The sequence below is a fragment of the Entelurus aequoreus genome, linkage group LG20 (assembly GCF_033978785.1).
Source record: "Entelurus aequoreus isolate RoL-2023_Sb linkage group LG20, RoL_Eaeq_v1.1, whole genome shotgun sequence".
Lineage (NCBI taxonomy): Eukaryota > Metazoa > Chordata > Actinopteri > Syngnathiformes > Syngnathidae > Entelurus > Entelurus aequoreus.
In genome coordinates this window covers 10,340,044-10,365,509 of record NC_084750.1, presented here as the reverse complement: position 1 = coordinate 10,365,509, position 25,466 = coordinate 10,340,044, and the positions used below count along the sequence as shown (strand labels likewise).

At 31.6% G+C, this 25,466-nt stretch overlaps 1 protein-coding gene across 2 annotated transcripts in view; it reads left to right on the top strand.

The window, feature by feature from the left end:
• LOC133635910 (KH domain-containing, RNA-binding, signal transduction-associated protein 3-like) overlaps positions 1 to 25,466 on the top strand; it is a 340,548-nt gene that overhangs the window by 265,468 nt on the left and 49,614 nt on the right. The gene's annotated exons all lie outside the window — the stretch shown is intronic.

Here is a 25,466-nt window from a genome sequence, read left to right as displayed (position 1 = left end):
CTGCTCCCCTCACCTCCCAGGGGGTGATCAAAGGTGATGGCTCAAATGCAGAGAATAATTTGGCCACACCTAGTGTGTGTGTGTGTGTGTGACTATCATTGGCACTGTTAAATGTAATTGCTGGGATAAACCAACCTTTGCATGATAGTCACATTTTTTGGAGTTTCACCTGTATATTAGAATAAAATAGGGAGGCCGGTGGGAGGCCACACCTGGCCTGGGAACGTCTGGGGCTCCCCCGGGAGGAGCTGGACAAAGTGGCTGGGGACAGAGAGAAGTCTGGGCTTCCCTGCTTAGGCTGCTGCCCCCGCGACTAGGCCGAATAAGATGGGATGGTGATGTGTGGCGCTGGGGAACATGCAATGAGATAATATGAATACAGGTGGTGACTCGTGCTATCTGAGCAGCTGTGATAGTGCACTTGTTACACGAGAGAAGCCAGGCCTCTGAGGCCGCCCCTTATCTTTTAACAACACGCCTCGCAGCCCTCGTCTGGCATACGAATGAAGGAGTCACCGAGGGAGAGACTCTCTGCATCCAGTAACAATCCACTGTCACTAATCCTGTCTGCTGCACAGCAGTATCGCACCATTGTCACGTTTCCGGCAACAAGGATATCAGACATCTCACTCGCTTGGTTGTCACCCTCTGACTCCAAACTGCTTGAAAGGGAATCTTCTTCAACGGTCGACCTTTGCTTGGGTTGTTGCTAGTAAAGAGACTAATAAATGATATTAAAGGTTAATATGCGTCTTGTAGTGCAGTGGATGAAGCGTATCATCCTCGTAACACTATTTACTGTGCTCACCAGGCCTGCAAAGATCAACTCCAGACGTGTAAACCTCTTATGTGTGCGTTAAGGCTGCACAGTTTCAAGGAAAAAATTTAAAAAAGTTTCGATTTTTCTACCAAAAATTGTGATTTTTAAATCAGGGGTGTCCAGATCACGGCCCGTGGATCAAGTGCGGCCCGCCCGGGTTGGAAGTTTGGCCCGCGAGACGTCGTGAGTAATCTGGGAGTGTTGTCTGGGAATTCGCCGCTATCTTGTGGACGATGTGAATGTAATGATACAGATCTTTTATTTATAGATCCGTATCGCTCTGGAATAACCTGCCTCCAATTCTCACCGGCATTGAAAGTAAACAGCTTTTTAAAAGGAAATTACTATTTTATCCGAGTCTGTAAATTAGTTTGGTTTTGTATCGTGTAGTTCTATTTATATGGTCGTTAATATTCTGTGACTGTAAATGTTTTTTTTTTTTTTTTTTTTTTTTTTTTTTTTTTTTTTTTTTTCAAACAACATTTAAAAAAAGACACAAGATACACTTACCATTAGTGCATCAACCCAAGAAAACCCTCCCTCCCCCATTCACACTCATCCACACTCATTTACACAAAAGGGGCTGTCTCTTTCTGTTATTAAAAAAAACAACAACTTCTGGTTCCTACAGTATAGAACAATACAGTCTGCAAGGGATACAGTCATTCGAGCACACATGATTGTGTGTGGTGCTGGTCCACTAACATTTTCACTAATCACTATTTTTTATGTAATTGTTTTTAAATTTGTTTTACTTTCAAACAAAAGAAACAAAGGACCTTAACTTCACCAGACCGGGTTGTCAATAAAATCAGATTGTTCAAAAGGGTTCTTAAAACCAGGTCCAGTTCAGATTACGTCCAGATCGGGCTCAGCAACACACACCTTCACCCATGTACACCAAAAACCAGGGATCACAACAGGTTGCATACAATCCACAAACAAAAATACATTTTCAAATTAAGCACCCATGTACAGTCCACATCACATCCAAGTCGAAGTCAGCAACACATACCTTCATTTTATGTACACTTAAAATAGGGAATACAACAACAGATTGCATATCATATATAAACAAAATTACATTTTCAAAATAAGCCTTTGAGGACTTCCCATCTTTTTTTATGTTTTTTGGCATCATTATCGTTTTCAACCATATAATTTTCTAAAGTTAAAAAATACTGAATAAATGTTTTAAAGAAAGAAATACTAAGTGAATATCTGTTTTTTGCCTTAAAAATAAACCTTTTACCGAGTACTATAATTAAATTAACTAAATCATGACTGTCAATGAACTCTCCTAAAATAACAGAAACCACATCAAGCTTCATAAACAAACCAATCTTTAAACACATTTTTTCAACTTCCACCCAAAATGAAGACACAATATGACAATACCAAAACAAATGTAAGGTGGATTCAGGCTCCTGACAACAAAATCGGCAATCATCTGACTCTGTCATATTCCATATTTTTAACATTTTTCCCGTGGGTAGGAAGTTATAAATAGTTTTAATTTGAAAATAACGATTTTGCACATCGATAGTGGTTTTATAGATTAATTTGAATATTGCATCCCACGGCAACGGGCAGTCAAAAAAGTCCTCCCATTTTCCATATGTGTTGTATGGGGCAGCCCTCAAAGATTTCTTTATTAAATAAAACTTATATATTTTTCTATTTATTTTAGTTCCTTTTTGCCAACTAGAATTTCTTATTAAGGGCTTACAAACTAATAATTTAGTAGTTCCATAATTAATTTGTTTCCATCTTTTCCCAATGACTCCAGTTAGTTGATTAAATGAAAAGCTTGAACAAGCATCACCATACATAGTTGTAAATTCATCATATTTCATAATTTTTCCATTCTCATTGATAATGTCATTGACAAAAATGATTCCTCTTTCAAACATATTTTTCCAAAAGAAAGGCTTTCCATCTATTACAATATTAGAGTTCATCCATATTATTTGCTGCAAAATATCATCTCTTTTTTCTGGTACATAAAATTGAAAACACCACCATGAGTGGATTGTTTCCTTTATGAACCCCGCCATGTTTCCCAGCAGACTCTCTACATAAGGAAAATGGGAGGGGATCACTTGTAAAAAAGGATACAATTCCTTTTGATACAATACATGTTTTCTGTCCAACAGGACACTTGTGTACCACTCAGTGTTTAAATACATCTTTGGAACAATTGATGCTTTTAAAGACAGACACATAGCTTCAAGGTTGAGAAGTTTCAAGCCCCCATATTCATATTCATTGTACAAAACCTTTCTTTTAATCCTTTCTGGTTTGCCGTCCCAGACAAAATCGAAGACCCTCCGCTCATAAATATTAAAAAAGTTTTGTGATGGAGCTGGTAATGACAAAAACAAATAAATAAATTGAGGAATAATTAACGAGTTGACAATAGATATTTTACCATACAAGGTTAAGGATTTCCCTTTCCATAATTGCATAATTTTATCCAGCTTTCTTAGTCGATTATCATAATTTACTGAGCCTAGATCTTCCAGGTCCTCTGGGACAACAACACCAAGTATGTTAACTGGTCCATCTGTCCACAAAACAGGCACTTTGCATTCCATTCGAAAGGACGTTCCCTTTAGATTTCCGATCCTTAATATTTTACATTTATCATAATTTAGCTTAAGCCCAGATTGCTGTGAAAATATGTCCAAAAGATCAAGAAGGTTTTGCAGACAATGAGGATTGGGGCTTATAAAGAAGCTTGTATCGTCTGCATACATTGTTATTTTACTTTCAATATTATTATTACTGAGCCCTTCAATATTTTTATTCAATCTAACTTTAATCGCCAATATTTCCATAGCAATAATAAATAAGTATGGAGACAAAGGGCACCCTTGTTTTAGACCTCTTAATAGAGGTATTGTCCCAGAGATGTATCCATTATTGATAATTCTACAATTACTTTTATTATATAGCGTCTTGATCCAGTGTAATACGGAGTTGCCAAAATTGAAAAAAACTAAGCTTTTACAAATAAAATCCAAGCTAATTTTGTCAAAAGCCTTCTCCAGGTCGGCTACAAAAATTAATCCTCTTTTATTTTCCATATTATAATTCTCTATAATTTCTAATAACTGTGTAATATTGTTTCCTATATTTCTTCCTTGTAGGAAGCCTGATTGATCTTGGTGAATAATATTTGACAAAACAGACTTAAGTCGTGTAGCCAAACATTTTGCCAGGATTTTAGCATCATAACACTGCAGTGTTATTGGTCTCCAATTTTTTAGATGAACTGGGTCTTTATACTGACCATTTATTTCCTGTTTCAATAATAAGGAAATAAGACCTTCTGTTTGAGTGTTGGACAAAAAACCTGTCTCATATGAGTAATTAAAACTAGAAAGTAATGGTTTCTTAAGATCTTCATAAAATACTTGATAAACCTCAATAGGTATTCCATCTAATCCTGGGGTTTTCCCTGGATGAAAAGATTTAACAGCTTCCACAAGTTCTTCCTCTCTAATGAGGCCTTCACATGAATGGCTTTCTTCCGAATTCAATTTTCTTTCATAATTTTCTGGAAAAAAAGTTGTAGTTTCAGGAGGGATTACTGGATTAGAAAAAATGTTTTTAAAGTAATTTTCCATTTCTTTCAACAATGTGGTGTGTGTATCCAATACCTTTCCATTTGTTTTAATAAGCTTGGAAATGTTCTTTTTAGAACGATTTTTTGTTTGGATATTTAAAAAGAATTTTGAACACTTCTCACCTTTTTTCATCCAGATTGCTCTGTTGCAGTCATAACTTTTCAATAATTGTTTTTCAACTAAATCTGCTGACTGTAAATGGTTTGCTGGTTGATGCTTTTATTTGTTTCTGTATTGTGGAGTTAGAATGATATGCTTTTACTTGTAATTGTATTGAGTTTGTGGACCCCAGGAAGACTAGTGGGTTGTTGTGGCAACTAGCTAATGGGGATCCTTAATAAAAATCAAAAAATGAAATCAAATGACCGTTAATTGTGCTTTGAAGGCAATAAAGCCTTGTGGCCAATACGACCAAAGTATTGATAGTTTTTGTTCATTCGGTTATTTTGATGCTTAGAAATGCTTAATTCAGGCCAAAAAAACATGGAATCTACTTAAATAATTGAAATATATATATATATATATATATATATATATATATATATATATATATATATATATATATATATATATATATATATATATATATATCAATCACATTTATGTGATAGAGTGAAGCTCTAAATTTTGAAGTGCGATGTGGCAAGTGACGAGATATATATATATATATAATATATATATATATATATATATATATATATATATATATATATATATATATATATATATATATATATATATATATATATATATATATATATATATGTATGTGTGTGTATATATATATATATATATATATATATATATATATATATATAATATATGTGTGTGTGTATATATATATATATATATATATATATATATATATATATATATATATATATATATATATAATATAATATATGTGTGTGTATATATATATATATATATATATATATATATATATATATACATATACATATATATATATATATATATATATATATATATATATATATATATATATATATATATATATATATATATATATATATATATTAGGGATGTCCGATAATGGCTTTTTGCCGATATCCGATATTCCGATATTGTCCAACTCTTTAATTACCGATACCGATATCAACCGATATATACAGTCGTGGAATTAACACATTATTATGCCTAATTTGGACAACCAGGTATGGTGAAGATAAGGTACTTTTTAAAAAAATGAATCAAATAAAATAAGATAAATTAAAAACATTTTCTTGAATAAAAAAGAAAGTAAAACAATATAAAAACAGTTACATAGAAACTAGTAATGAATGAAAATGAGTAAAATGAAGTGTTAAAGGTTAGTACTATTAGTGGAGCAGCAGCACGCACAATCATGTGTGCTTACGGACTGTATCCCTTGCAGACTGTATTGATATATATTGATATATAATGTAGGAAGCAGAATATTAATAACAGAAAGAAACAACCCTTTTGTGTGAATGAGTGTAAATGGGGGAGGGAGGTTTTTTGGGTTGGTGCACTAATTGTAAGTGTATCTTGTGTTTTTTATTTTGATTTAATAAAAAAAATAAAAATTAAAAAAACGATACTGATAATAAAAGAAACGATACCGATAATTTCTGATATTACATTTTAACGCATATATCGGCCGATAATATCGGTCTGCCGATATTATCGGACATCTCTAATATATATATACACACACAGTCGCGATCAAAAGTTTACATACACTTATAAAGAACATGATGTCATGGCTGTCTTGAGTTTCCAATACTTTCTACAACTCTTATTTTATTGTGATGTAGTGATTGGAGCACATACTTGTTGCTCATCACATGGACAAAGGTAAGACCTTCTGGAGGAAAGTTCTGTGGTCAGATGAAACAAAAATGGAACTGTTTGGCCACAATACCCAGCAATATGTTTGGAGGAGAAAAGGTGAGGCCTTTAATCCCAGGAACACCATGCCTACCGTAAAGCACGGTGGTGGTAGTATTATGCTCTGGGCCTGTTTTGCTGCCAATGGGACTGCTGCTTTAAATGGGACAATGAAAAAGGAGGATTAGCTCCAATTTCTTCAGGACAAGCTAAAATCATCAGCCCGGAGGTTGGGTCTTGGGCGCAGTTGGGTGTTCCAACTGGACAATGACCCTCTCCCTATTGGCAACCCAGGGAGGGACAGGCGTGTCGTGATTGGCAATCAGGATGCTTTGTATGCCAGCCTTGGATCATTGTGCATTGTAGTGTTCTAGACACTTCCGGCGTGAAACAAAACCAAAAAAAGGGTTGAGGGTAAAGCAAACCAATGATCTGGTGAATGTATCATGTGACCATATGGAGAACTTTCTGCTGTACGCTCACTTCTTTGTGTTTGCGTATTATTTAGCCTCTAATATGTTGTATTGCTGCATGAGTGAAAGGAACAACATGTGCTTGTCGTTAAATGTCAGACTTCCAGTATAAAATATCATATTCACGCATTTGAAAGGACAGTTGTTACTATGTGCTTAGTTCTTGTTACTATGCGCTTAAGTCTTGTTCCATATTCACGCTTGACAAATGACTTTGTTCCTTGCTCTCCTTTTTGACTGCAGGAACTTTTTTTGACAGCCGCAGCTTGTTTTCGGCAACCTGCGCTCCACGCTTCTTCTACTTTCTGTGTCGCCGCTTCATTCAATATTCACAACTGGGCTTCTTTGTTGCAGCTGCATCATACACACACTCTTGTTGCAGCTGCATCATACACACACCTTTGTTGCAGCTGCATCATAGACACACCTTTGTTGCAGCTGCATCATAGACACACCTTTGTTGCAGCTGCATCATAGACTTTGTTGCAGCTGCATCATACACACACCTTTGTTGCAGCTGCATCATAGACTTTGTTGCAGCTGCATCATACACACACCTTTGTTGCAGCTGCATCATACACACACCTTTGTTGCAGCTGCATCATACACACACCTTTGTTGCAGCTGCATCATACACACACCTTTGTTGCAGCTGCATCATAGGCTTTGTTGCAGCTGCATCATACACACACCTTTGTTGCAGCTGCATCATACACACACCTTTGTTGCAGCTGCATCATACACACAACTTTGTTGCAGCTGCATCATAGACACACCTTTGTTGCAGCTGCATCATACACACACCTTTGTTGCAGCTGCATCATGGACACACCTTTGTTGCAGCTGCATCATACACACACCTTTGTTGCAGCTGCATCATAAACACACCTTTGTTGCAGCTGCATCATACACACACCTTTGTTGCAGCTGCATCATACACACACCTTTGTTGCAGCTGCATCATACACACACCTTTATTGCAGCTGCATCATACACACACCTTTGTTGCAGCTGCATCATAGACTTTGTTGCAGCTGCATCATACACAACTTTGTTGCAGCTGCATCATACACACACCTTTGTTGCAGCTGCATCATAGACACACCTTTGTTGCAGCTGCATCATACACACACCTTTGTTGCAGCTGCATCATACACACACCTTTGTTGCAGCTGCATCATACACACACCTTTGTTGCAGCTGCATCATACACACACCTTTGTTGCAGCTGCATCATACACACACCTTTGTTGCAGCTGCATCATACACACAACTTTGTTGCAGCTGCATCATAGACACACCTTTGTTGCAGCTGCATCATACACACACCTTTGTTGCAGCTGCATCATACACACACCTATGTTGCAGCTGCATTATAAACACACCTTTGTTGCAGCTACATCATACACACACCTTTGTTGCAGCTGCATCATACACACAACTTTGTTGCAGCTGCATCATAGACACACCTTTGTTGCAGCTGCATCATACACACACCTTTGTTGCAGCTGCATCATGGACACACCTTTGTTGCAGCTGCATCATACACACACCTTTGTTGCAGCTGCATCATAAACACACCTTTGTTGCAGCTGCATCATACACACACCTTTGTTGCAGCTGCATCATACACACACCTTTGTTGCAGCTGCATCATACACACACCTTTATTGCAGCTGCATCATACACACACCTTTGTTGCAGCTGCATCATAGACTTTGTTGCAGCTGCATCATACACAACTTTGTTGCAGCTGCATCATACACACACCTTTGTTGCAGCTGCATCATAGACACACCTTTGTTGCAGCTGCATCATACACACACCTTTGTTGCAGCTGCATCATACACACACCTTTGTTGCAGCTGCATCATACACACACCTTTGTTGCAGCTGCATCATACACACACCTTTGTTGCAGCTGCATCATACACACACCTTTGTTGCAGCTGCATCATACACACAACTTTGTTGCAGCTGCATCATAGACACACCTTTGTTGCAGCTGCATCATACACACACCTTTGTTGCAGCTGCATCATACACACACCTATGTTGCAGCTGCATTATAAACACACCTTTGTTGCAGCTACATCATACACACACCTTTGTTGCAGCTGCATCATACACACACCTTAGCTTGAAGTCTGCAACCAAACAAAGAAGACACATACTTTTCACATCAGTCTGGCGTTTATTCCTGAAGTAACAACATTTTTTGAAGGGAATGATAAAGTTGCTTCATGCAATTTTGCTTTATCTCCATTTCTAATATTCACTTTATGTAAGACTGCCGTGTCTGCCAATTTGTCGGCCAATAATGGATTCTTTTTTCTCATTAAGGTCCTGGATTGTAACGAGTTTGGCTTAAATGAGAGCATGAATTGAATCAATTTAAAACACAACTTTAATAACCAATGTGTTGCTGCGAGCGTTTGTAGGAAATTGTACTAAATTGAAGTGTTTTTCTTTGAAATGGGACGTTTTCTTCGAGCAGGTTTTTAAAGAGAATGTCATTGATGTTGTTGCACTAATACTCTTGATTAGTCCTTATATTGTACAGAAATATCAGAACGTACTTTGTTGGAGCGTGTCGGAGCCTTTCTTCTTGACCTATACCAGGGGCCGGCAACCTGCGGCTCTTTAGCGCCGCCCTAGTGGCTCTCTGGAGATTTTTCAAAAATGTATGAAGAATGGAAAAAGATGAGGGGGAAAAAAAATCTATTTTTTTGTTTTAATATGGTTTCTGTAGGAGGACAAACATGACACAAACCTCCCTAATTGTTATAAATCACACTGTTTATATTAAACATGCTTCACTGATTCCAGTATTTGGCGAGCGCCGTTTTGTCCTACTAATTTTGGCGGTCCTTGAACTCACCTTAGTTTGTTTTCATGTATAACTTTCTCCGCCTTTCTAGGACGTGTTTTATGCCACTTCTTTTTCTGTCTCATTTTGTCCACCACACTTTTAACGTTGTGCGTGAGTGCACAAAGGTGAGTTTTGTTGATGTTATTGACTTGTGTGGAGTGCTAATCGGACATATTTGGTCACTGCATGACTGCAAGCTAATCGATGCTAACATGCTATTTAGGCTAGCGATATATACATATTGCATCATTATGCCTCATTTGTAGCTATATTTGAGCTCATTTAGTTTCCTTTAAGTCCTCTTAATTAAATGTATATCTCATGACACATGTAATATGGTTTTTATTTTTTTGCGGCTCCAGACAGATTTGTTTTTGTATTTTTGGTCCAATATGGCTCTTTCAACATTTTGGGTTGCCGACCCATGACCTATACGCAGAGTCCGCACTTTGTAGGGTCCCGAAATTAAGGGTGCCCGTTTTCCAGCGTCAATAAGCGCATGAAATATCTATTAATGCACGACAGGGGGCTTTGTATGAAATTGTTAACATATTCCTAGCCCCTTCCTGCTCCCTCACCGATAAGAATATACCGTAAATTCAAGACTGTAAACCGCTATTTTTTTCCATCCATCCAGCCATCTTGTTCCGCTTATCCGAGGTCGGGTCGCGGGGGCAGCAGCCTAAGCAGGAAAGCCCAGACTTTCCTCTCCCCGGCCACTTGGTCTAGCTCCTCCCGGGGGATCCAGAGGCGTTCCCAGGCCAGCCGGGAGAGATAGTCTTCCCTGCGTGTCCTGGGTCTTCCCCGTGCCCCAAACAACACAGCAGCGGCTTCTCACCCTATCTCTAAGGGAGAGACCCGCCACCCGGCGGAGGAAACTCATTTCGGCCGCCTGTCCCCGTGATCTTGTCCTTTCGGTCATGACCCAAAGCTCATGACCATAGGTGAGAATGGGAACGTAGATCGAGCGGTAAATTGAGAGCTTTGCCTTCCGGCTCAGCTCCTTCTTCACCACAACGGATCGATACAGCGTCCGCATTACTGAAGACGCCGCACCGATCCACCTGTCGATCTCACCATCCACTCTTCCCTCACTCGTGAACAAGACTCCGAGGTACTTGAACTCCTCCACTTGGGGCAAGATCTCCTCCCCAACCCGGAGATGGCACTCCACCCTTTTCCGGGCACTACTTTTTTCCTCCCCCTAAAACCCTGCGGCTTATAAAACGGCGCGGCTAATTTGTGGATTTTTTCTTGAATTTTTCTCGCTATTTGCTCTAATGTTTTCTGTTAAATAATTAAATTAAATAATGACGTTTCTGCTGGAAATAGTTCTTCGTTAATTCAACCTGCTCAGTGGCCTAGTGGTTAGAGTGTCCGCCCTGAGACTGGAAGGTCGTGAGTTCAAACCCCGGCCGAGTCATACCAAAGACTATAAAAATGGGAGCCATTACCTCCCTGTTAGGCACTCAGCATCAAGGGTTGGAATTGGGGGTTAAATCACCAAATGATTCCCGGGTGCGGCCACCGCTGCTGCTCACTGCTCCCCCTCCCCTCCCAGGGGACTTTAACTTTTACCTTAAAGCAAATGTTTTAATTTTCACAATTGAACTAAAACAATTCGTACTTACTAAACCGTCCCATGTGTGACGTCTGTAGGAATGGTTTCGTGCAAATGTGTGCAAGCTAGCTAGGGGTGGAAAGTTTCCGGTAAATTTCCGGAAAGCTTACTGATCAGTGGGTGTGACACGCTCACGGCCAATCAGGTAAACGTATCAACTAGAAAACGGGAAAAGTCACCTCGACAGTATGGCACCTTTTTGGGGGGAATTTTTCAAAGGGACTAATGTGCTTGTCACCACCCTTAGCTGTGCTTACCCTTTAGAGCACAGCTGCAACTTCCTGCCACTGAACCTGCAGAAAATAGTTCTTCTCATTTCCTCCGTTTGCATTTTTGCACTATTTTGTTCTACTTTTAAGCGTTTCTTACGTAGTCCTTATTTTTGCGTCTTCATTCAAAAAAAGCTTTTAAGTCTTAAATGCGATTTTACAATTTTGTTTACATCCTTCGAGTCTTTTCCTTGCTTGTGTTGACATTTCCTTTCTGCCTTGATACCTGCTGTATATGAGAGGAAGGTTACATTTCAAATAAAATACATTCCCCTCCTGCTCCTTATATTCCATAGGTCATAAAAAATATCAATAATTATCGATATCGGCCGATATTAAACACGTATATCGCGATACAGTTTGCAGCCACATGGCCCGGCCCCATTCTATGTTGTCAAAGCAACCTTCCTTCGGGAGCTTTTCTTCCCATCACTCACCCGAGGGTGGTCTCACATGATGCTCAGATCAATAAAGTCATTTTGTTGCCGACTTCCAGAAGTGGAAAGAGAGTCAAACAGCGCCTCGGAATGAATATTATTTTGAAGCAGGAAGTGAGGAGGTCACACCAACTTCTTCCACATAACAGTTTATTCCGTCACTTGAGTAAAAAAAAGTGCACATGTAATCAGGAATTAGCGTCTGGGTCATAAAGCGGCCGTGATGGCGCGGCTAAATCTTACATTTCATGCAAATGAGCCGCGGATGGAATTAGCTGAGACGTGTGCGGGGGGGATAAGAGGGGGATAAGAGGCATGTCGCCAGGGGTCCCAACCTTTTGTGCAGCCTAAGTCGCCGTTTATCCCGAATTAGGACGCATATCGCTTTGATGTTTTTCTTGGCAGCGGCAAAGGATGGGCCGGGGGGTGGAGGTGGTGGTGGGTCGGGGTCGGGGGGTGGGGGCACATTGCCAGGGTCCGAACAGATGTTCAATGTCACACTTTGAGGTGCTGATGAAAGTGAGTCCTTCATCACGTTTATATTTATATACGCTCACTTATATATTTATATACGCTCACTTATATATTTATATACGCTCACTTATATATTTATATACGCTCACTTATATATTTATATACGCTCACTTATATATTTATGTACGCTCACTTATATATTTATATACGCTCACTTATATATCTATACACGCTCACTTATATATCTATACACGCTCACTTATATATCTATACACGCTCACTTATATATTTATATATGCTCACTTATATATTTATATACGCTCACTTATATATTTATATACGCTCACTTATATATTTATGTACGCTCACTTATATATTTATATACGCTCACTTATATATTTATATACGCTCACTTATATATTTATATACGCTCACTTATATATTTATATACGCTCACTTATATATTCATATACGCTCACTTATATATTTATATACGCTCACTTATATATTTAAATACGCTCACTTATATATTTATATACGCTCACTTATATATTTATATACGCTCACTTATATATTTATATACGCTCACTTATATATTTATATACGCTCACTTATATATTTATATACGCTCACTTATATATTTATATACGCTCACTTATATATTTATATACGCTCACTTATATATTTATATACGCTCACTTATATATTTATATACGCTCACTTCTATATTTATATACGCTCACTTATATATTTATATACGCTCACTTATATATTTATATACGCTCACTTATATATTTATATACGCTCACTTATATATTTATATACGCTCACTTATATATTTATATACACTCACTTATATATTTATATACGCTCACTTATATATTTATATACGCTCACTTATATATTTATATACGCTCACTTATATATTTATATACACTCACTTATATATTTATATACGCTCACTTATATATTTATATACGCTCACTTATATATTTATATACGCTCACTTATATATTTATATACGCTCACTTATATATTTATATACGCTCACTTATATATTTATATACGCTCACTTATATATTTATATACACTCACTTATATATTTATATACGCTCACTTATATATTTATATACACTCACTTATATATTTATATACGCTCACTTATATATTTATACACGCTCACTTATATATTTATGTACACTCACTTATATATTTATATACGCTCACTTATATATTTATATACGCTCACTTATATATTTATATACGCTCACTTATATATTTATATACGCTCACTTATATATTTATACACGCTCACTTATATATTTATATACGCTCACTTATATATTTATATACGCTCACTTATATATTTATATACGCTCACTTATATATTTATATACGCTCACTTCTATATTTATATACGCTCACTTCTATATTTATATACGCTCACTTATATATTTATATACGCTCACTTATATATTTATATACGCTCACTTATATATTTGTATACGCTCACTTATATATTTATATACGCTCACTTATATATTTATATACGCTCACTTATATATTTATATACGCTCACTTATATATTTATATACGCTCACTTATATATTTTTATACGCTCACTTATATATTTATATACGCTCACTTATATATTTATATACGCTCACTTCTATATTTATATACGCTCACTTCTATATTTATATACGCTCACTTCTATATTTATATACGCTCACTTCTATATTTATATACGCTCACTTCTATATTTATATACGCTCACTTATATATTTATATACGCTCACTTATATATTTATATACGCTCACTTATATATTTATATACGCTCACTTATATATTTATATACGCTCACTTATATATTTATATACGCTCACTTATATATTTATATACGCTCACTTATATATTTATATACGCTCACTTATATATTTATATACGCTCACTTATATATTTATGTACACTCACTTATATATTTATATACGCTCACTTATATATTTATATACGCTCACTTATATATTTATATACGCTCACTTATATATTTATATACGCTCACTTATATATTTATGTACGCTCACTTATATATTTATATACGCTCACTTATATATTTATATACGCTCACTTATATATTTATATACGCTCACTTATATATTTATATACGCTCACTTATATATTCATATACGCTCACTTATATATTTATATACGCTCACTTATATATTTAAATACGCTCACTTATATATTTATATACGCTCACTTATATATTTATATACGCTCACTTATATATTTATATACGCTCACTTATATATTTATATACGCTCACTTATATATTTATGTACGCTCACTTATATATTTATATACGCTCACTTATATATTTATATACGCTCACTTATATATTTATATACGCTCACTTATATATTTATATACGCTCACTTATATATTTATATACGCTCACTTATATATTTATATACGCTCACTTATATATTTATATACACTCACTTATATATTTATATACGCTCACTTATATATTTATATACACTCACTTATATATTTATATACGCTCACTTATATATTTATATACGATCACTTATATATTTATATACGCTCACTTATATATTTATATACGCTCACTTATATATTTATATACGCTCACTTATATATTTATATACGCTCACTTATATATTTATATACGCTCACTTATATATTTATATACGCTCACTTATATATTTATATACGCTCACTTATATATTTATATACGCTCACTTATGTATTTATATACGCTCACTTATATATTTATATACGCTCACTTATATATTTATATACACTCACTTATATATTTATATACGCTCACTTATATATTTATACACGCTCACTTATATATTTATGTACGCTCACTTATATATTTATATACGCTCACTTATATATTTATATACGCTCACTTATATATTTATATACGCTCACTTATATATTTATATACGCTCACTTATATATTTATATACGCTCACTTATATATTTATATACGCTCACTTATATATTTATATACGCTCACTTATATATTTATATACGCTCACTTATATATTTATATACGCTCACTTATATATTTATATACGCTCACTTATGTATTTATATACGCTCACTTATATATTTATATACGCTCACTTATATATTTATGTACGCTCACTTATATATTTACGTACGCTCACTTATATATTTATATACGCTCACTTATATATTTATATACGCTCACTTATATATTTATACACGCTCACTTATATATTTATATACGCTCACTTATATATTTATATACGCTCACTTATATATTTATATACGCTCACTTATATATTTATATACGCTCACTTCTATATTTATATACGCTCACTTATATATTTATATACACTCACTTATATATTTATATACGCTCACTTATATATTTATATACGCTCACTTATATATTTGTATACGCTCACTTATATATTTATATACGCTCACTTATATATTTATATACGCTCACTTATATATTTATATACGCTCACTTATATATTTTTATACGCTCACTTATATATTTATATACGCTCACTTATATATTTATATACGCTCACTTCTATATTTATATACGCTCACTTCTATATTTATATACGCTCACTTCTATATTTATATACGCTCACTTCTATATTTATATACGCTCACTTATATATTTATATACGCTCACTTATATATTTATATACGCTCACTTATATATTTATATACGCTCACTTATATATTTATATACGCTCACTTATATATTTATATACGCTCACTTATATATTTATATACGCTCACTTATATATTTATATACGCTCACTTATATATTTATATACGCTCACTTATATATTTATATACGCTCACTTATATATTTATATACGCTCACTTATATATTTATGTACACTCACTTATATATTTATATACGCTCACTTATATATTTATATACGCTCACTTATATATTTTTATACGTTCACTTATATATTTATATACGCTCACTTATATATTTATATACGCTCACTTATATATTTATATACGCTCACTTATATATTTATATACGCTCACTTATATATTTATATACGCTCACTTATATATTTATATACGCTCACTTATATATTTATATACGCTCACTTATATATTTATATACGCTCACTTATATATTTATACACGCTCACTTATATATTTATATACGCTCACTTATATATTTATATACGCTCACTTATATATTTATATACGCTCACTTATATATTTATATACGCTCACTTATATATTTATATACACTCACTTATATATTTATACACGCTCACTTATATATCTATACACGCTCACTTATATATTTATACACACTCACTTATATATTTATACACGCTCACTTATATATCTATACACGCTCACTTATATATTTATATACGCTCACTTATATATTTATATACACTCACTTATATATTTATATACGCTCACTTATATATTTATATACGCTCATTTATATATTTATATACACTCACTTATATATTTATACACGCTCATTTATATATTTATATACGCTCACTTATATATTTATATACACTCACTTATATATTTATATACGCTCATTTATATATTTATATACACTCACTTATATATTTATATACGCTCACTTATATATTTATGTACGCTCACTTATATATTTATATACACTCACTTATATATTTATATACGCTCACTTATATATTTATATACACTCACTTATATATTTATACACGCTCACTTATATATTTATGTACGCTCACTTATATATTTATATACGCTCACTTATATATTTATATACACTCACTTATATATTTATATACGCTCACTTATATATTTATATACGCTCACTTATATATTTATATACGCTCACTTATATATTTATGTACGCTCACTTATATATTTATATACGCTCACTTATATATTTATATACGCTCACTTATGTATTTATATACGCTCACTTATATATTTATATACACTCACTTATATATTTATATACGCTCACTTATATATTTATATACGCTCACTTATATATTTATATACACTCACTTATATATTTATATACGCTCACTTATATATTTATATACGCTCACTTATATATTTATATACGCTCACTTATATATTTATATACGCTCACTTATATATTTATATACGCTCACTTATATATTTATATACACTCACTTATATATTTATACACGCTCATTTATATATTTATATACGCTCACTTATATATTTATATACGCTCACTTATATATTTATATACGCTCACTTATATATTTATATACGCTCACTTATATATTTATATACGCTCACTTATATATTCATATACGCTCACTTATATATTTATATACGCTCACTTATATATTTAAATACGCTCACTTATATATTTATATACGCTCACTTATATATTTATATACGCTCACTTATATATTTATATACGCTCACTTATATATTTATATACGCTCACTTATATATTTATGTACGCTCACTTATATATTTATATACGCTCACTTATATATTTATATACGCTCACTTATATATTTATATACGCTCACTTATATATTTATATACGCTCACTTCTATATTTATATACGCTCACTTCTATATTTATATACGCTCACTTATATATTTATATACGCTCACTTATATATTTATATACGCTCACTTATATATTTATATACGCTCACTTATATATTTATATACGCTCACTTATATATTTATATACGCTCACTTATATATTTATATACGCTCACTTATATATTTATATACGCTCACTTATATATTTATATACGCTCACTTATATATTTATATACGCTCACTTATATATTTATATACGCTCACTTATATATTTATATACGCTCACTTATATATTTATATACACTCACTTATATATTTATATACGCTCACTTATATATTTATATACGCTCACTTATATATTTATATACGCTCACTTATATATTTATATACGCTCACTTATATATTTATATACGCTCACTTATATATTTATATACGCTCACTTATATATTTATACACGCTCACTTATATATTTATGTACACTCACTTATATATTTATATACGCTCACTTATATATTTATATACGCTCACTTATATATTTATACACGCTCACTTATATATTTATATACGCTCACTTATATATTTATATACACTCACTTATATATTTATATACGCTCACTTCTGTATTTATATACGCTCACTTATGTATTTATATACGCTCACTTATATATTTATATACGCTCACTTATATATTTATGTACGCTCACTTATATATTTACGTACGCTCACTTATATATTTATATACGCTCACTTATATATTTATATACGCTGACTTATATATTTATACACGCTCACTTATATATTTATATACGCTCACTTATATATTCATATACGCTCACTTATATATTTATATACGCTCACTTATATATTTATATACGCTCACTTCTATATTTATATACGCTCACTTCTATATTTATATACGCTCACTTATATATTTATATACGCTCACTTATATATTTATATACGCTCACTTATATATTTATATACGCTCACTTATATATTTATATACGCTCACTTATATATTTATATACGCTCACTTATATATTTATATACGCTCACTTATATATTTATATACGCTCACTTATATATTTTTATACGCTCACTTATATATTTATATACGCTCACTTATATATTTATATACGCTCACTTATATATTTATATACGCTCACTTCTATATTTATATACGCTCACTTCTATATTTATATACGCTCACTTCTATATTTATATACGCTCACTTCTATATTTATATACGCTCACTTCTATATTTATATACGCTCACTTATATATTTATATACGCTCACTTATATATTTATATACGCTCACTTATATATTTATATACGCTCACTTATATATTTATATACGCTCACTTATATATTTATATACGCTCACTTATATATTTATATACGCTCACTTATATATTTATGTACGCTCACTTATATATTTATGTACGCTCACTTATATATTTATGTACGCTCACTTATATATTTATACACGCTCACTTATATATTTATATACGCTCACTTATATATTTATATACGCTCACTTATATATTTATATACGCTCACTTATATATTTATATACGCTCACTTATATATTTATATACGCTCACTTATATATTTATATACGCTCACTTATATATTTATATACGCTCACTTATATATTTATATACGCTCACTTATATATTTATATACGCTCACTTATATATTTATATACGCTCACTTATATATTTATATACGCTCACTTATATATTTATACACGCTCACTTATATATTTATATACGCTCACTTATATATTTATATACGCTCACTTATATATTTATATACGCTCACTTATATATTTATATACGCTCACTTATATATTTATATACACTCACTTATATATTTATACACGCTCACTTATATATCTATACACGCTCACTTATATATTTATATACACTCACTTATATATTTATACACGCTCACTTATATATCTATACACGCTCACTTATATATTTATATACGCTCACTTATATATTTATATACACTCACTTATATATTTATATACGCTCACTTATATATTTATATACGCTCATTTATATATTTATATACACTCACTTATATATTTATACACGCTCATTTATATATTTATATACGCTCACTTATATATTTATATACACTCACTTATATATTTATATACGCTCATTTATATATTTATATACACTCACTTATATATTTATATACGCTCACTTATATATTTATGTACGCTCACTTATATATTTATATACACTCACTTATATATTTATATACGCTCACTTATATATTTATATACACTCACTTATATATTTATACACGCTCACTTATATATTTATGTACGCTCACTTATATATTTATATACGCTCACTTATATATTTATATACACTCACTTATATATTTATATACGCTCACTTATATATTTATATACGCTCACTTATATATTTATATACGCTCACTTATATATTTATGTACGCTCACTTATATATTTATATACGCTCACTTATATATTTATATACGCTCACTTATGTATTTATATACGCTCACTTATATATTTATATACACTCACTTATATATTTATATACGCTCACTTATATATTTATATACGCTCATTTATATATTTATATACACTCACTTATATATTTATACACGCTCATTTATATATTTATATACGCTCACTTATATATTTATATACACTCACTTATATATTTATATACGCTCATTTATATATTTATATACACTCACTTATATATTTATATACGCTCACTTATATATTTATATACACTCACTTATATATTTATATACGCTCATTTATATATTTATATACACTCACTTATATATTTATATACGCTCACTTATATATTTATATACACTCACTTATATATTTATATACGCTCACTTATATATTTATATACGCTCACTTATATATTTATATACGCTCACTTATATATTTATATACGCTCACTTATATATTTATATACGCTCACTTATATATTTATATACGCTCACTTATATATTTATATACGCTCACTTATATATTTATATACGCTCACTTCTGTATTTATATACGCTCACTTATGTATTTATATACGCTCACTTATATATTTATATACGCTCACTTATGTATTTATTTACGCTCACTTATATATTTATATACACTCACTTATATATTTATATACGCTCACTTATATATTTATGTACGCTCACTTATATACGCTCACTTATATATTTATATACGCTCACTTATATATTTATATACACTCACTTATATATTTATATACGCTCACTTATATATTTATATACGCTCACTTATATATTTATATACGCTCACTTATATATTTATATACGCTCACTTATATATTTATATATGCTCACTTATATATTTATATACGCTCACTTATATATTTACGTACGCTCACTTATATATTTACGTACGCTCACTTATATATTTACGTACGCTCACTTATATATTTATATACGCTCACTTATATATTTATATACGCTCACTTATATATTTACGTACGCTCACTTATATATTTATATACGCTCACTTATATATTTATATACGCTCACTTATATATTTATATACGCTCACTTATATATTTATATACGCTCACTTATATATTTATATACGCTCACTTATATATTTATATACGCTCACTTATATATTTATATACGCTCACTTAGATATTTATATACGCTCACTTATATATTTATATACGCTCACTTATATATTTATATATGCTCACTTATATATTTATATACGCTCACTTATATATTTATATACGCTCACTTATATATTTATATACGCTCACTTATATATTTATATATGCTCACTTATATATTTATATACGCTCACTTATATATTTATATATGCTCACTTATATATTTATATACGCTCACTTATATATTTATATACGCTCACTTATATATTTATATACGCTCACTTATATATTTACGTACGCTCACTTATATATTTATATACGCTCACTTATATATTTATATACGCTCACTTATATATTTATATACGCTCACTTATATATTTATACACGCTCACTTATATATTTATATACGCTCACGTATATATTTTTATACGCTCACGTATATATTTATATACGCTCACTTATATATTTATATACGCTCACTTATATATTTATATACGCTCACTTATATATTTATATACACTCACTTATATATTTATATACGCTCACTTATATATTTATATACGCTCACTTATATATTTATATACGCTCACTTATATATTTATATACGCTCACTTATATATTTATATACGCTCACTTATATATTTATATACACTCACTTATATACGCTCACTTATATATTTATATACGCTCACTTATATATTTATATACGCTCACTTATATATTTATATACGCTCACTTATATATTTACGTACGCTCACTTATATATTTACGTACGCTCACTTATATATTTATATACGCTCACTTATATATTTATATACGCTCACTTATATATTTATATACGCTCACTTATATATTTATATACACTCACTTATATATTTATATACACTCACTTATATATTTATATACGCTCACTTATATATTTACGTACGCTCACTTATATATTTATATACGCTCACTTATATATTTATATACACTCACTTATATATTTATATACGCTCATTTATATATTTATATACGCTCACTTATATATTTATATACGCTCACTTATATATTTATATACGCTCACTTATATATTTATACGCTCACTTATACACGCTCACTTATATATTTATATACGCTCACTTATATATTTATATACGCTCACTTATATATTTATATACACTCACTTATATATTTATATACGCTTACTTATATATTTATATACGCTCACTTATATATCTATACACGCTCACTTATATATTTATATACGCTCACTTATGTATTTATATACGCTCACTTATATATTTATACACGCTCACTTATATATCTATACACGCTCACTTATATATCTATACACGCTCACTTATATATTTATATACACTCACTTATATATTTATACACGCTCACTTATATATTTATACACGCTCACTTATATATTTATATACGCTCACTTATATATTTATATACGCTCACTTATATATTTATATACGCTCACTTATATATTTATATACGCTCACTTATATATTTATATACGCTCACTTATATATTTATACACGCTCACTTATATATTTATACACGCTCACTTATATATCTATACACGCTCACTTATATATTTATATACGCTCACTTATATATTTATATACGCTCACTTATATATTTATATACGCTCACTTATATATTTATATACGCTCACTTATATATTTATGTACGCTCACTTATATATTTATGTACGCTCACTTATATATTTATGTACGCTCACTTATATATTTACGTACGCTCACTTATATATTTATATACGCTCACTTATATATTTATATACGCTCACTTATATATTTATATACGCTCACTTATATATTTATATACGCTCACTTATATATTTATATACGCTCACTTACATATTTATATACGCTCACTTATATATTTATATACGCTCACTTATATATTTATATACCCTCACTTATATATTTATATACGCTCACTTATATATTTATATACGCTCACTTATATATTTATATACGCTCACTTATGTATTTATATACGCTCACTTATGTATTTATATACACTCACTTATATATTTATATACGCTCACTTATATATTTATATACACTCACTTATGTATTTATTTACGCTCACTTATATATTTATATACACTCACTTATATATTTATATACGCTCACTTATATATTTATATACGCTCACTTATATACGCTCACTTATATATTTATATACGCTCACTTATATATTTATATACGCTCACTTATATATTTATATACACTCACTTATATATCTATACACGCTCACTTATATATCTATACACGCTCACTTATATATTTATATACGCTCACTTATATATTTATATACACTCACTTATATATTTATATACGCTCACTTATATATTTATATACGCTCACTTATATATTTATATACACTCACTTATATATTTATATACGCTCACTTATATATTTATATACACTCACTTATATATTTATATACGCTCACTTATATATTTATATACGCTCACTTATATATTTATATACGCTCACTTATATATTTATATACGCTCACTTATATATTTATATACGCTCACTTCTATATTTATATACGCTCACTTCTATATTTATATACGCTCACTTCTATATTTATATACGCTCACTTATATATTTATATACACTCACTTATATATTTATATACGCTCACTTATATATTTATATACACTCACTTCTATATTTATATACGCTCACTTCTATATTTATATACACTCACTTCTATATTTATATACACTCACTTCTATATTTATATACGCTCACTTATATATTTATATACACTCACTTCTATATTTATATACACTCACTTATATATTTATATACGCTCACTTCTGCTCAGACAAGGAAACTACACTTGAATTAAAGACACATAATGACATCATCATATTGACACACTTTGTCCTAATCTCCCTGAACTTCTTCTATTTGTTTGTGCTGCAACAATTTTATGTCCATTAAAGTATTAAGTTAACATTTTATGTTATTAACATGTAATTAACGTGTTATTAATCATAATTAATACCCCCCCCCCCACACCCACTCACCCACCTCAACAATGTTTAAATCACTCCAAACTTGTTTAATTCATTTGTGCTATGTTTGTGCTGCAAACATTTTTGTGTCTATTAAAGTTTTTAAGTCAACATTTTATGTTATTAACATGTAATTAACGTCTTATTAATCGTAACACAATTTTTAAGTCTAACTATTAAAGTTTTTAAGTTAACGTTTTATGGTTTTATGTTAACGTGTAATTAACATGTTAGTATCGCTTGTATTGCACATGATATCACACACAAGTAAACACGCTGCACGACTGCTTGTATCGCACATGATATCACACACAAGTAAACACGCTGCAGGACTGCTTGTATCGCACATGACATCACACACAAGTAAACGCGCTGCAGGACTGCTTGTATCACACATGATATCACACACAAGTAAACGTGCTGCAGGACTGCTTGTATCGCACATGACATCACACACAAGTAAACACGCTGCAGGACTGCTTGTATCGCACATGATATCACACACAAGTAAACGTGCTGCAGGACTGCTTGTATCGCACATGATCTCACACACAAGTAAACACGCTGCAGGACTGCTTGTGTCGCACATGATATCGCACACAAGTAAACACGCTGCAGGACTGCTTGTATCGCACATGACATCACACACAAGTAAACACGCTGCAG